The following is a 13,468-nucleotide window of genomic DNA, read 5'->3' as shown; positions in this document are numbered from 1 at the left end:
GTCTAGTCCGGTCTATTTTCACCCAGTCGATGTCTTGTGGTGGTACTTTAGTTTTCAACCACGTGATCGCCTGCTCATACTTTACCATCACTCTGGGTGAGGGTCCATTCGTGGCCGCATCTCGCTCTGGCTCCACTGTGGGCCATTCAACGCTGACCTTACATGCTATCCACAGGTCTCCTGGGACCACAATGTCAAACAGGGTGTTCAGATCGATCCACAGTACTTTGGATATCTTAACGAACCTCTCTACCTGCTTGTACCATTCCACTGGATTGTCTCGCAACTTTGGAAATGTGTTCTTAAAGGCAGCTAAATCTCCCCTACTCCAGGGCACATGCACAAATCCCCCATGAGCTACCTCCCTCAAGGGGTACGCCTCCATGTTCATCAACCCCCCTCCTGGAGATGTCTCAATAGCGCTCCGCCTAACGTTCTTTTTCTTCGACCACCTTTCCTCCCATTTTTCCAATTGGACCCATGTTCGGATTCCCACTATCAATTCCCTGATGTGGGTTTTTAATCCGATCACCCTCTTCTCTTCTAGGTCTTGGTCTGAGTACTGCAATCTATGGCCACCCTGTAATGCTTTCGTCCTTGTCAAATCCACTGAGTACTTGCTCGCTAATTCAGATAATTTTTCATGAGCTGTCCTAGCCCTGCGGGTAACGTCCTTCGCTACAAACAACAGTTCGTCTGGTTCATAAAGTTCTATTCTTTCTAAGAGCAATGTACCTTCCACTATTTCCTCCACCTCTGATTTAAGTCTCAGCACATCAATTCTTCTTGCCTTTATTGCCGCCCTCAATGTACCTTGACTAGAGGTTTCACTAGAGTCCCTCCCTTTACACTCCTGACTCACTTGTCTGTCTTCCTCGGGTGAGTTATGGGGAACCCTTCCTTTTTCCCAGCTTTCGCGGTCCCAGTCCTGTCTTCTATCGGTAGGTGGACGAGTGGATATTCCCCTATTCTCCTCACTCCCCCGGTCCCATTCGTGCCTGCTTCCATTAGACGTGCAATGAGACACCCCCCTATTTTCCTGACATCCATGGCCACCCTCGTCCCTTGACCTGTCGCTCGGGGTATCCACCACCGTCTCCCAAGTTCTCAAATCTGGCCTTAATTCTCTGATCGACCTTGCCCGTGGTCCTCTCAGATCCATCGGTCCTCTCAAACCCCCCTGCTCTCCAGTTGAGTCTGCCGATGCTGCCAAAGGAGTGCTCCTCTCTATGGGCCTGGGCAATTGGCTCCACCCATCCGCCACATTACTCCTTCCTTCACTGGTACTTCTCTCCCTATCTGTTTGTGGCAGACTCTCGCTTTGCGTCTGTTCTGGATTGTATACTGATACTATGGGACCTATGGTGACAGGTACCGTAAGAGCGTTTGGTAGACTCTGAGAGCTGACCCCCTCTTCACTGCGTACCTTCTGTACCGTAAATCTTCCCACTACTCTCGTCTCAGGAGAATGCTGAGGTGCCCTCTCTTCCTCCACCGAGCCGGACCGGTCCCCTACTGGGCCCAAGCCGCTCTCCATTAGGACACCACAGTCCCCGGCAGACACTTCCCTGCCCATTTCTGGTGCTGGCCTCCCCTCTATCTCAGGATTATATGGAGGTGGTCTCTCCGACAACAGTCTCTCTATCAGGCTGTCGTCTGTCTCACTGTCGTCATCCTCTGTGTTCTTTCTCTGTGCATCTCCTACACTCTCCAACAATGGGTACAGTCTGTCTCCTTCGATGGTTTGCACTCTCCACCTCTTGGCCAGTGCATCCCATCCCGCATCCTGGACCGCCCTAACTGATCTCTTCACTCTTTCCTGTCACCTGTCTCTGTTCTTTTCATAGGCTGCCCTGATCCACGCATTTAATGCTTCGAACTGCATTGGTCTAGGCAAAGGCCGCAAGGCAGCCATAGTCGCTTTTAACTGGTACAACACCTCCAATCTAAACGTTCCATATCTAGGAAAAGTCAATTCTGTGCTTCCATCTGTCATCTTGCACCAGTTCTCAAGCCACAATATGGTATGCAACCCAACATTCGTAGCCATGTAATGAGCCGGCGTATCCTCGGGTGGAGCCTCTTCCCCACCCGAGGTTCTAACTTCTTTTCTCCCTTGAAACAATCTCGCAACCCTTTAAAACATTTCATGATGAAAACCACAACGTTTCTTTGTTTACAGCTTTCTTTTGCTTCCTGATGACATTCCACCAATCCCAGCGCGGCTTCACACTAACCGCCCTATCCCAGCGCGGCTCTCTCTGACGTCACTCGCTTCGCTGTAACCGCCCAATCCCAGCGCGGCTCTACACTAACCGTCCTATCCCAGCGCGGCTCTTTCTGACGTCACTCGCCTCCGCTTCGCAGCAGTTCCCGTCCTCTCTCAGCTTGCCTCCCGGTCACGCATGCGTCCCAATCATACGCTGGAAATGATCACTTCCGACCAAGCAACCACTTCCTTGACTGTACGTCAACAGTCTAAATGTAATTGTCACCAAACTGGCAAATGTCTGTCCACAACCCGACCTGACAATCACCTCCGATAGGTTTCTTACACACGGCAACTTCCGACCAGCGTCCGTTACCCACACACTCACACATTCGTTCCCCCTATCTCAGTCCTGCGGGCGATCAATGGTACCTCATGACCCCCTTTCACAATGGTCGACAATTACTGTGGGTGTTCGATACACCCGAACCCCTTAAACTCTCTTTGAGCTCAAGATTTTCACCGGTTGCGCGTGCTCACAACCTGATCTCCTTTCACACTACAGGCACTCAACTCCACAAGACAATACAATTCAACAACACAATGCACACCGCAATCTAACACGCATGACCCTTTTCATACTCACTCTCTTACGACCTGCTGCTTCCTGCCGCACCGTTACTTTCCATCATTTTCCATGGAACGCCATCCTCCTTCCGCGGTCCTCTGGACGCTCATCTCCAGATGTCTATGGGCCTTGGGGAAATCTAACCTACCCTAGATTACCCTCACTCCAGAAGATAAACCATCCTACTCTGCTACCAACTGGAAAGACGGGATTGTTCCTCTAGAACCAGAATACCATTATCTAGAATCCCGTCACAGGTCGACTAGACCTTTTTACCTGTCATAGAGTGTAGAAGGCAATCTATCTAAACAAGTAATCAATACATTTCAATGCACTCCCCTAGCTTCCCCAAGGAATCACCAACTAAGGACTAAGTTCAAAAGTTTATTACAAAGCCAAAAACAATTGGGTGTATAAACACCTCAGCAAAAGATTCAGAAGGTAAACAGGCACTAATACAAACATAATCCTACGGAAAAATCTCAGTCGACTTAGAAACAATACAAGGATCAGTTCCAAAATCATCAGGCTAACAAGAATAGCTATGACCTGTGTTTTGGTAGGCATTGGAAAAAGGAATAAATCCAGGTTAATCTGTCCCTACACTATGCTAAGTGACATCCCTACTCCACAAGGTTCCCTCCTAACAAAGGTGTCAGCCCTGGTGACTTCAAAGAAGTACACTCACTTTCTCCGGACTTAGTCTAAGAACCGCTCCCTCATAGCAAAACTCTCTGCCTGATCAACCGCTTCTCTTCGCCCTCATGCTCATCTGCTCTGCCCTCCACCCGGGGTGCTGTCCCTAATACAAAACCCCACAATACGGACGACACGCCCTAAGGTACGCCCTCTCGAAGGTGTTGATTTGCAGGAAATTTCCACCATGGCATCGCTCCATCTCTGTCCGTTGAGACGTCCTTGGGTCCCAGACTCTTCTTCTCTTCAAGTTGCTTCCCTAAATTCCCCAGTCACTCCTCCATGTCTGGTTCTACCATTCCAACACTCATACACAATGGGCCCTTCTTCTACAATCTATACTTGTCCGGCACCTGCAAAGGAACACATGTGAATCGGCTCAACATTTCATAATGTTGCAATTGACTTTTAACTAAAAGCAGCTTTCTTAAAACATTTCTATGGGTTATTGTCAAGCAAGCATTTTCCATCTGGCCTACTCGATTTTCATGAACTAGGCCTCTGCACGTTTATGTGAATCACATTCTAACATGAGCCATACATTTTCGCTCTTTAGGCCTTCATCTTTAAGCAAAATACATTCTCTAACTCTAAACAATTCTATCACGTTAAAAGGAATACAATATGAATTTTAACACAGCAACTAATACAATATCGATTTATAAAGCATCTCTTAATTAGTGGAATTCTTCACTGCAAACGACATTTCTAGATTAATATAGACTAAAGGCTTTTCAAAACTCTTTGCGTTGCTCTAAGCATTTCTAACACATTAATTCTTCACTTACGTTACATTAAACATGATTAATAAGTCCTCAATATATGTGGGTGCTGACTACTGGTGAATATGATGCACCCCTACAAACTTTTCTTTGGCTTAGCGCTCTATCAATTGAACTGTCCAGGTAGTGGATGGAGAGTAGCATTTACCTTGCTTGAAATGAAGGGAGATGGCACCATAGATATGCTCACAATGCTTTCCGATATAAGTAATTGTGACTTACAGAAATTCAGGAAGAAAACACACCTAAACCTGGACTAAGTCACACCTATTCACACAAAAAACAAAACAAATCAGACCAATGTGTGATGAGTAGAAAACTAGGCATCCCTTTCCGCCTCACATGCCACATGTGCCAAAAGGAAAGACTGCTTACAAACACAGCAAATTAATAAAATACTCCTTGAAAATCTAAAGAATAATTTAGAAACGGATATAGAATTTAAGAAATATTAATGACAAAACACTTAACTCAATATTTCGATGCCTAGTCTTTGATAGCTGGCTCCAAGCAAAGAAGATACGTAGAAGAGAGTGTGTTGATACCCACGCTTTTCATACTAGCTCAATTGGCTTCATCTCATTTACTGTATCACTGAGTCAGGCTTGCCTCTGGCCAACCCAGTAGTTTCTGGCCACTCCTGTGTGCTACATTGAGCTCTTTTCGGATGTTTTCAAGCTTTGATGTGGATTCACCAGAATGGCTGAGGTGCACCCTTTGATTCCATCAAAGGGCGTGACCCCTTGACCCACCTTTAGGCCCTCACCAGCCCACACTCTGTGCCCAGGTGTGGGACAGGACAAGAAATGAAAACTAAAGAAAGACAACAGAGCTTCTTCAGCCCGCATTTCTTTCTGTTGCAGACATTACCTTTATGACGTCAGAGAAAGAGGGTAGGCAGCTGAGGTTAGCAATCAGGAGGAAGATGATTTATTCAATTAACAGTTTTTAAAATATAACTTTCAGCAGTGGAGAGTCAGGCATATTCTAACTGGATGAAAGACAGTGTTTCCACTGAATAAATTCCTACCTAGTTCCAGTGCCCTGGCTTGGACTCTAATAAATATATTTGGTTCATCTGCTTTCGGTATGGCTATCATATCAAACAGGGATGTACCTGTCACTGGCACAGAGGGTGTAGTGGCCTGGGGTAAGGAGAGGCCCACAGCAGCGTATAGAGGCTGTGCTGCGTTGCGCGACAGGGAGGGAGCAGGAGAGCACCATATCTTCAGAGATATGGCTCTCTCCTCCCCTTTCCCTTGTGCCAGCGCTGATTTCAGCGGCTGTACATCATGCACACACCTTAGTGCCGTAACGCTATGGGGTGCGCATTAGTCTAGCATAGGTTTTGTACAGGAAGGGTACCCTTTCTGGACTAAATGCAATGCCCAGAAACGATGCAAAGCTTTTCCACATTGTATGCGTGCTGCACTGTGCAGCAAGCATGCAAAGTCGGAAAAGTAATGAGAAATGAAAGCATTTCTCCTTCTGTGCGCCTACTTGAAAAGAGCGCAGTTTTCTCAAGCTAAACCCAATCTACCTTATTTAGTAAATTGGGTTTAGCATGAGAAACCTTGAATGTTTGCATGGGAACCCCCATGCTCCACCCTTGTATGCCCCCATGCTGCAAAGTAATGCAAAGCAGCGCTAAGCCCTACGCGCTGCTTCGCATTACCTTTACGTTATTTCCAGTGCTAAACAAGTTTAGCGCTGGAAAGTAAGTTGGGAAAAAAAGATTTTGCACCAATTTTCAAACGTGGCACAAAATCTTTGTAAATCTCCCACCTAGGTGTCTGCATAAACTATTTATGATAACTGAAAAGTTCCAAAATGGCACTTCATACAACTGCGTGAAACACTACAAACGAATAGATGCTGTTAATAGCAAATGTATTGGTGGTCAATTTACTGACTGCGGGTGATTTAGGTAGGATTCAGGCACATGGCTTGCAGATCACAACCATTGTCTCTAGGCGCTGTATACCTTGCTTATCTATATAGAACACGATGCTGCTGTTCATTTTCACCTTTCTTCTTCAGCACTCTGGGAATTGGGATTCCTGGGACCATCATGATACATTTGTGAGAGCAAACGACCCAAGTGACTTTGAAACAGTCCTACCACTACCGTTTTTTGATTAACCCTAAACCTTCTCCTTCATATTCCCTTTTTTGGCTACATCTAAGCGACTGATAATACCATGGAACCCCAATACGGCAAATCAAGTTTTTTCGTATCCACACCCTTGGATACCACAGATTACAGTAGGATGTGAAAGACTATAAATTGGGCTCCCTGCCTTGTGATCTCAAGAGAGCAGATCTTTCTTCCCTTTTACTCTGGTCCTGGCTAGTGGCAGCATTCTTATAGTTTTTGGAATGCAGTGTCTGCAGATAGGGGTGATGCCTACTGAGCCCCATTATCAATTAAGTTCACTAACTTTGGTCCAATAGGGATCCTTTGAGCTTCATTTTTAAGGACTGTCGATGTTCACAAACACTATCTGGATTTTTTTTACAATAATAATTGCATACATCAAAATCAGAAAAATGAAGTCAGAAGACTGTTCGCAATTAGCTTCAATGCATGTATTTTTCGGGTTACCCTTAAATGGCTGCAAACAATTTTTTGGTATGAAGTAAGAAGATGGAGGATTGCTGCTACCCAGGAAAAAACAATAGGGATGACACTAACACCCGACTCCCAACTCCTTTCCCATAGATCTGCTTCTTTGTCTTCAGGTTATGTTCAGAGTCTCTGTTTAACAGTGTACTTTATTTTTTTTACAATATAGTTTCTATTAGCATTTCAAAATGTACAGTAACAACATTGAGCTAGTGTGCTGTGCCACAACTTAATGGTATGCAAATCATGGTAGAGGAACTCCCTCTCCACCTCCCCGACAAACCCTACTGACTCAGATCATCACATACAAGAACGAAATCCATACAGCATTACATTAGTGCCATTTACATTGGACCAATGGTCTGCATTTATAATGTGTTTTGAGGGAGACAAACGGAGCTGGACATTTCCCCCTCAAAATGGTCCCCATAATGCCTTTACAAAGACTTCTCCGCACCCCTAATCTACGGGGGTAACTCATCAGGTGGCGTCAGTAGTTCTGCAAGCATTGCTGTCCAAGCCCTCATATCATTCTGTAGCTTTTCATCCCTACGTGTCTTTTTCATGTGGCACCCCCCAGTGTTTATATATTTGGCCATGTCCCTTAGCCAGTCTTCAATGTTTGGTTGTCTAGGAGACAACCACCCCATTACAATCCTGCGCTTTGCTAACGTCAGCCCAGGACAAGGAATTTTTTGCTTGATTTTTTTTTTCTTTCGAAATGGAATATATCCCAGCAGGCCAATCTCCCTGGGGATCACCCACCGTGTGGCTGTACTAAGGTTGAGTAACATGGATTGCCTGAAGCTATCTAGGCATCTCCATTATATGTGCAAAAAAATCGCAGTCCACCCCCGCGCCTGGGGAAATACACAGACCCCTCTGGGTTCATGGATTGTAACCTCCTGGGAGCTAAATATACCGGATGGATCACATCATACTGTAGCAATTTAAACTGCGCATCTTGGCAGTGGTTTTTACCCCCTTGTGTATTGTCTCCCAAGCGGTAACTAGACAAAATATCGAAAAAAATATATAGAATGGACAAAATATCGAATTCAAAATATCGAATGGTCAAAATATCGAATGGACATAATATAGTGGTTAATAATATCGAAATTCAGGTAAGTAATATTGATTTTTAAAATATCGAAGTACATAATATAGGCATTAAAATATATTGAATTTTTAATAATATCGATTTTTTCTATGTTAGTATATGTGTTAAAAGTGTATATTATTTTTGTAATGCATGTTTAATTTTTTTTAAGTAATGAATTTTATGCTACTTAATTTTTGCGTAATTTAATTCCATAGCGGGTTGTGGGTTTATAGGGGAATAGGGTGGGAAGTAATTTAATTATAGTAAATTAAATATTAATTTTTAGGAATTAATCATTATTTTTACTTTAATTTTGCGTTTTAGTTCTGTAGCGGGTTGTGGGTTTATAAGGGAATAGGGTGGGAAGTAATTTAATTGTAATTAAGTAAATATGTATTTTATTTATTTATATTGATAATTAATTTATTGTTAACTAATTATTAATTGGTAATTAATTTGTATTAATTGGTAATTATTTTTTTATTAATTGATTAAAGTGATAATTATGTTAATTGTATTAATCGATTATTCGGAGAGGGTTGTGGATGTATAGGGGAATAGTGTGGGAAGTAATTTAATTGTGATTAAGTAATTATTGAAAATATTTTTGTGTATTGATAATTAATGTATTGTTAATTAATTATTAATTGCCATTTTTTTATTACTTATTCCATTTTTAGTATGGAAAATTAATTGGTTGTTAATTAATTATTAATAGGTAATTTTGATGCATAATATTTATTGGTATTTATAATTAATTATTTATTAAATATTTTGTTATTGGTAATTCATTTTAATTACGTTTTTCATTGGTATTGATAAATATTGTATTTTTATTTAAATAATAAATCATTACTTTCCCTACTGTTGCACTCACTGGAGTGGGAATAGTAATTTTTACCCATACGCTATCCAACCCTTTGCCTACTGTTGCACTCTCTGGAGTGGGAATAGTAATTTTTACCCTCCCTCTATCCAACGCATTCCCTACTGTTTTACTCTCTGGAGTGCGAATAGTCATTTTAACCTCTACGCTATCCAACGCTTTCCCTACAATTGCACTCTCTGGAGTGGGAATAGTAATTTTTACCCCTACGCTATCCAACGCTTTCCCTACTGTTGCACTCTCTGTAGAGGGAATAGTAATTATTACCCCTCCCGCTATCCAACGCTTTCCCTACTGTTGCACTCTCTGGAGTGGTAATAAGAAAATTTCACCCTCCCGCTATCCTACGCTAAAAATATTGGATTTTTTTAAATATTAAGTTTATATATATATATATATATATATATATATATATATATAGTAAAAATGCATGTTTTTTTAACTTACATTAATTTATTTATACATTTTAAGGTTATTTAAGTATTTTTAAGTATGTTTTAGTTAAATATATTTATTATTTTATTAGTTACTTTACTTTTAAGACATTTTAAAAATTCGATATTTTAACATTCTATATTATTTACGATATTTTGGATTCAATATTTTTGTACTTACCTGTTTGTAGATAGGAATTCGATATTTTGGCTTTCTATATTTTGTCCACGATATTTTGGCAGGTCGATATTCTGGCATTCTATATTCTGTCAGTGATCCCTCCCAAGCACCTGCCATGAGGGGCATCTCAATGTGTACCTCCCAGTTACTCTGTACCGATAGTGTAGCTGTGGGAGCATCCTCCCTCAATGCCCTGTATATGTGTAAGACTAATTTTCTGTCCCCAGGCATGGCTATCAGGACTTCCTGTGTCTGGGGAGTCACTGGTGCCTCAGGGAACATCGGCCAAACCTCCCCCACTGTTGCTGCTATCTTAGCAACTTGCAGGAATTGCCCTGCCCCAAGCTGAAACACCTCCATGGTATCTGCCAGAATGACAAACTGATTGCTGGGGTAAAAATCCCCCATCGAATCGCACCTGCCTTCACGCCATTTGTCTGTGAAATGGACCATTCAATGTTCTTGAATGGGTGCTGTGCCTAGATAACTGGGGTGGAGGAGTGGGCAAAAGATCAATGGATTTAACCCAGATCTTTTGACTAGGGGGAGAATGTTTGCATTGTCAGCATTCCGACCATCATTTGTTTGCTGTAACACTTTTCGCCCTAAGTGGGATGGGTTTGCCCAGACGTGGGTCCCTTGCTCACTGTGCCACTGGATTCAAGCTAGCCTGGGAGAAAAAGGGTGACATACCCTGAAACCGGTCCCAGAATGCTTGTTTCCAATCCAGGGAAGACTAGGCCTGGCAGTCCGCTCTGGACTGTTCCCATGGGGCACAGGGACAAGACTGATTTGCATATGGCTGGGAGCAAACTGGGGTGGCATAGTGGACAAAAGAATGAAGGACTTAACCCAGATCTTTTGACTGGGAGATTACATTGTCAGCATTCCGTCCATCATTTGTTTGCTGTAACACAGATACTCATATCCTGTGCAAACGGAGCACTCTTCAGTACAGTCTTAACCACTCATTCCCAAACCCTGCAGACCATTCAAACCACATAGGGCAAATTTGCTGGTGCCCTCGTACCCATCATCAGAATCTCAGTCAATGGTACTCTCTGCAAGTGCCCTGCAGCAGCCTGTTCCCAATTATCAAGTTCATCCAACCAGTGGACTGGGTTTTGGAGCTGCACGGCCAGATAATAATACTCTAAGCACGGGCACTTCTAGTCCACCCCTCCACCATGTATGCTTCAATGTCACCCTTTTCCTACCAGTGTCCCACAATAACTCAACAATCAGTTTGTCCAGATCTGTAAAGATCGGTCTGCGTATATGTTATGGCCGGGTTTTCTGATTAGATGGGATCAGCCCCTAGGGGCCTCTCCAACCCAGCCAGAACGTAACCACATCCCTCCTCAGGACCATCTATCCAGGCACCTGGGTACCTACCTGAGGATGGGGAACTCGCAATATACAAGCTCATATTATTAGAAACACCACTAAATCTATAGGGATACTAAGAATACTCACTGATTACTAAGGATATCCATGCCCTACACCACACTCATACCTTATAGTCTTGCGGCCACTCAGACCCAGACTAATCTACCCCAGGGCAGATATGACACACAATCCGGTGTGTCTACACATGGGCCTGCAGAACCCAATGCTCTCTTTTCCAAACGGTTTACAATCCGGCAAACCTCCACGTTGGTAATCCCCCCCAACGCTCTCACTTACACAAGCCACAATCCTGTGGGTATACACGTTGGTAATCCACCCCAACGCTCTCACTAACGCCGTATATCAACGACGACCACATTCCTATGAACACCTTCAGTAATATATTGGGAAGTCTCTCTCTCCCTATTCACTAAGGGCTTGCTACTACAATATTAGGAGTTAGCCAATTAATATAATGTACCTCTTATTCTTGGCATCAAAGGTCCACTCGCTCCCTATTTATCTGATCACCACTTACCTGATCGGGATTAATCATCCGTTCATATAAACAACAACCAACTAGGAGATACATTTACCCGGATTGAACAAGAATACAAGGCACATTTCAGTTCACTAAAAACTGGGGGTTTTATTAACAATATAAACACCTACACAGATTTGTATTATAATGGACACATCCACATGTAACTGACAAAGACTATAGATAGAACACATCGCTGCAAGGAAAAGGATTAGCAATACAATAGCTTAGGGAATAAAGACAAGATTAAGATGCAAGTGTAAAGTAAACTAATATGACAGGACCGATATCACCTGATTAGTGTGAAGTCTTGTTCTAGCTGTCATCTGGGTTCCTCTCTCGTCTGTGCCTTGGCTCATCTCAGACTCTCTCTCCTGCACTCTTGGATACACCTCTGCGCTGATCACTTTGCACTGGACTCCTCTCCCCCACGAACTGTCTCCACCTTCCAGCTTCAATCTAATGGTTTCTGCCGCTCTGATGCTCTTCATTCCACTAGCTTGTTCACTTTGTTTTAAATGTCTCTGTGCCAATGTCCAATTAACTCCAGCTGCTCCCACAGGTTAGTCCACGATCTCTCCTCCGTCTCTTCTAAAAGGCATTACTTCAGACTCCAGCTATTCACACCTCCTCCTGATAAGTAACTGCTTCTGACTGCTTCCTTCAGTTCCAGCTCACTGACTGTCTGTCTTCTCTCTGTTCCAAGCATGTCCTGTCTCTTCTTCTCTTGCAATTCCACTCCTCCAACTCTACCAACACTCTCTGCTCCTCCAATTCAACTTAGCTCTCTCTAGCTTGAACCCTCTCTCTCTCTCCTACTCCAACAGCTCCTCACTCTTCTACCACTCCAGCTTGACTCCTCTCCGCTCCTCCAATTTCACTCGACTCTCTGGCTCCGCCAACTCCACTCGACTGCCTGACTCCGCCTCTGCACTTCACTGATATAGAATGCTGTTTCCTCATGGAAAGTTCCAGCCAGCAGCTTCCTCCCACCAATCCCATGCACCAGGCTCCTTGCGCTAGACGCTCCCACAGTGACCAGTCTGCTTGTTTCGTCTAGAGACCTGAGCCCGGGAACAATTCCTGATTAGATTCAGCTCTGGCCGGTTCTCTCCGGTTCGCTTAGGGCGAACAACAGCTTTAACTATAAACTTTACCTTTACTCTAAAAAGCCTCTCAGCTCCATCAAGATGGAGTCCCTCTAGTTCTAGGCCTGTAGGCCTGAAAGGGATGAAATACCCCTTAGCTCTGTCAGAATACCTACATAAACTATACCAATGTGTCTACTATAAGCAAGTATGTCAAAGCCAATAGGCAATAGACAGGTTAGAGTCAAGAATAAGGGATCTATCATCATATTAAGCAGCTATCCTCTTCTAGGTCTGGAAAAAGGGCTTAAAAGGGCCAACACAAGCTAAGAATACCTATCCTAGATGTGAGCAAGATTAAAGTCTATATCACTGCTAAATAGAGCCAAAAACCCTGCCAAGACATTCCACCCTTAGACTTTATTTTGCGAACATCTATAAACAACAACATCCATATAAACAAACATCAACACAATCTATCAACAAACCAAAAACCAAGAAAACTCTCTAAAAAGAATGACAACTTAAGGAAATTCCACCTGAAACTCAATGTAGGGAATACAAATCTAACAACCAACTGAAAACAAATCAAAGCACCCTTGACTTGAATGCTGAAACATATCTAAGATTTGATCTGATAACAAAAAAAACTAACCAAAGTATCCTCAAACTAAATGTGCCTCAACTTCTAGTGATAACTGGTGAAATCTAGTGATGTAGGGACTTATGTGTTGAATGAAAACAGGAAGGGGCCTAAATGGGGCCTACCTACTTCGGACAACTTAAGAACTAAATGTGTTTCAACTTCTAATGAAAAAAAAAAAAAACAACAAAGGGCCTAAATGAGGCCTACCTACTATGGTCAACTTAAGCTAATGATGACACATGAAATCTATTGGTGTAGGG

This window comes from Lissotriton vulgaris, chromosome 3_1 (assembly GCF_964263255.1).
Source record: "Lissotriton vulgaris chromosome 3_1, aLisVul1.2, whole genome shotgun sequence".
Lineage (NCBI taxonomy): Eukaryota > Metazoa > Chordata > Amphibia > Caudata > Salamandridae > Lissotriton > Lissotriton vulgaris.
The sequence above is the reverse complement of the archived record's forward strand: the minus strand, read 5'-3'. Positions refer to the sequence as shown.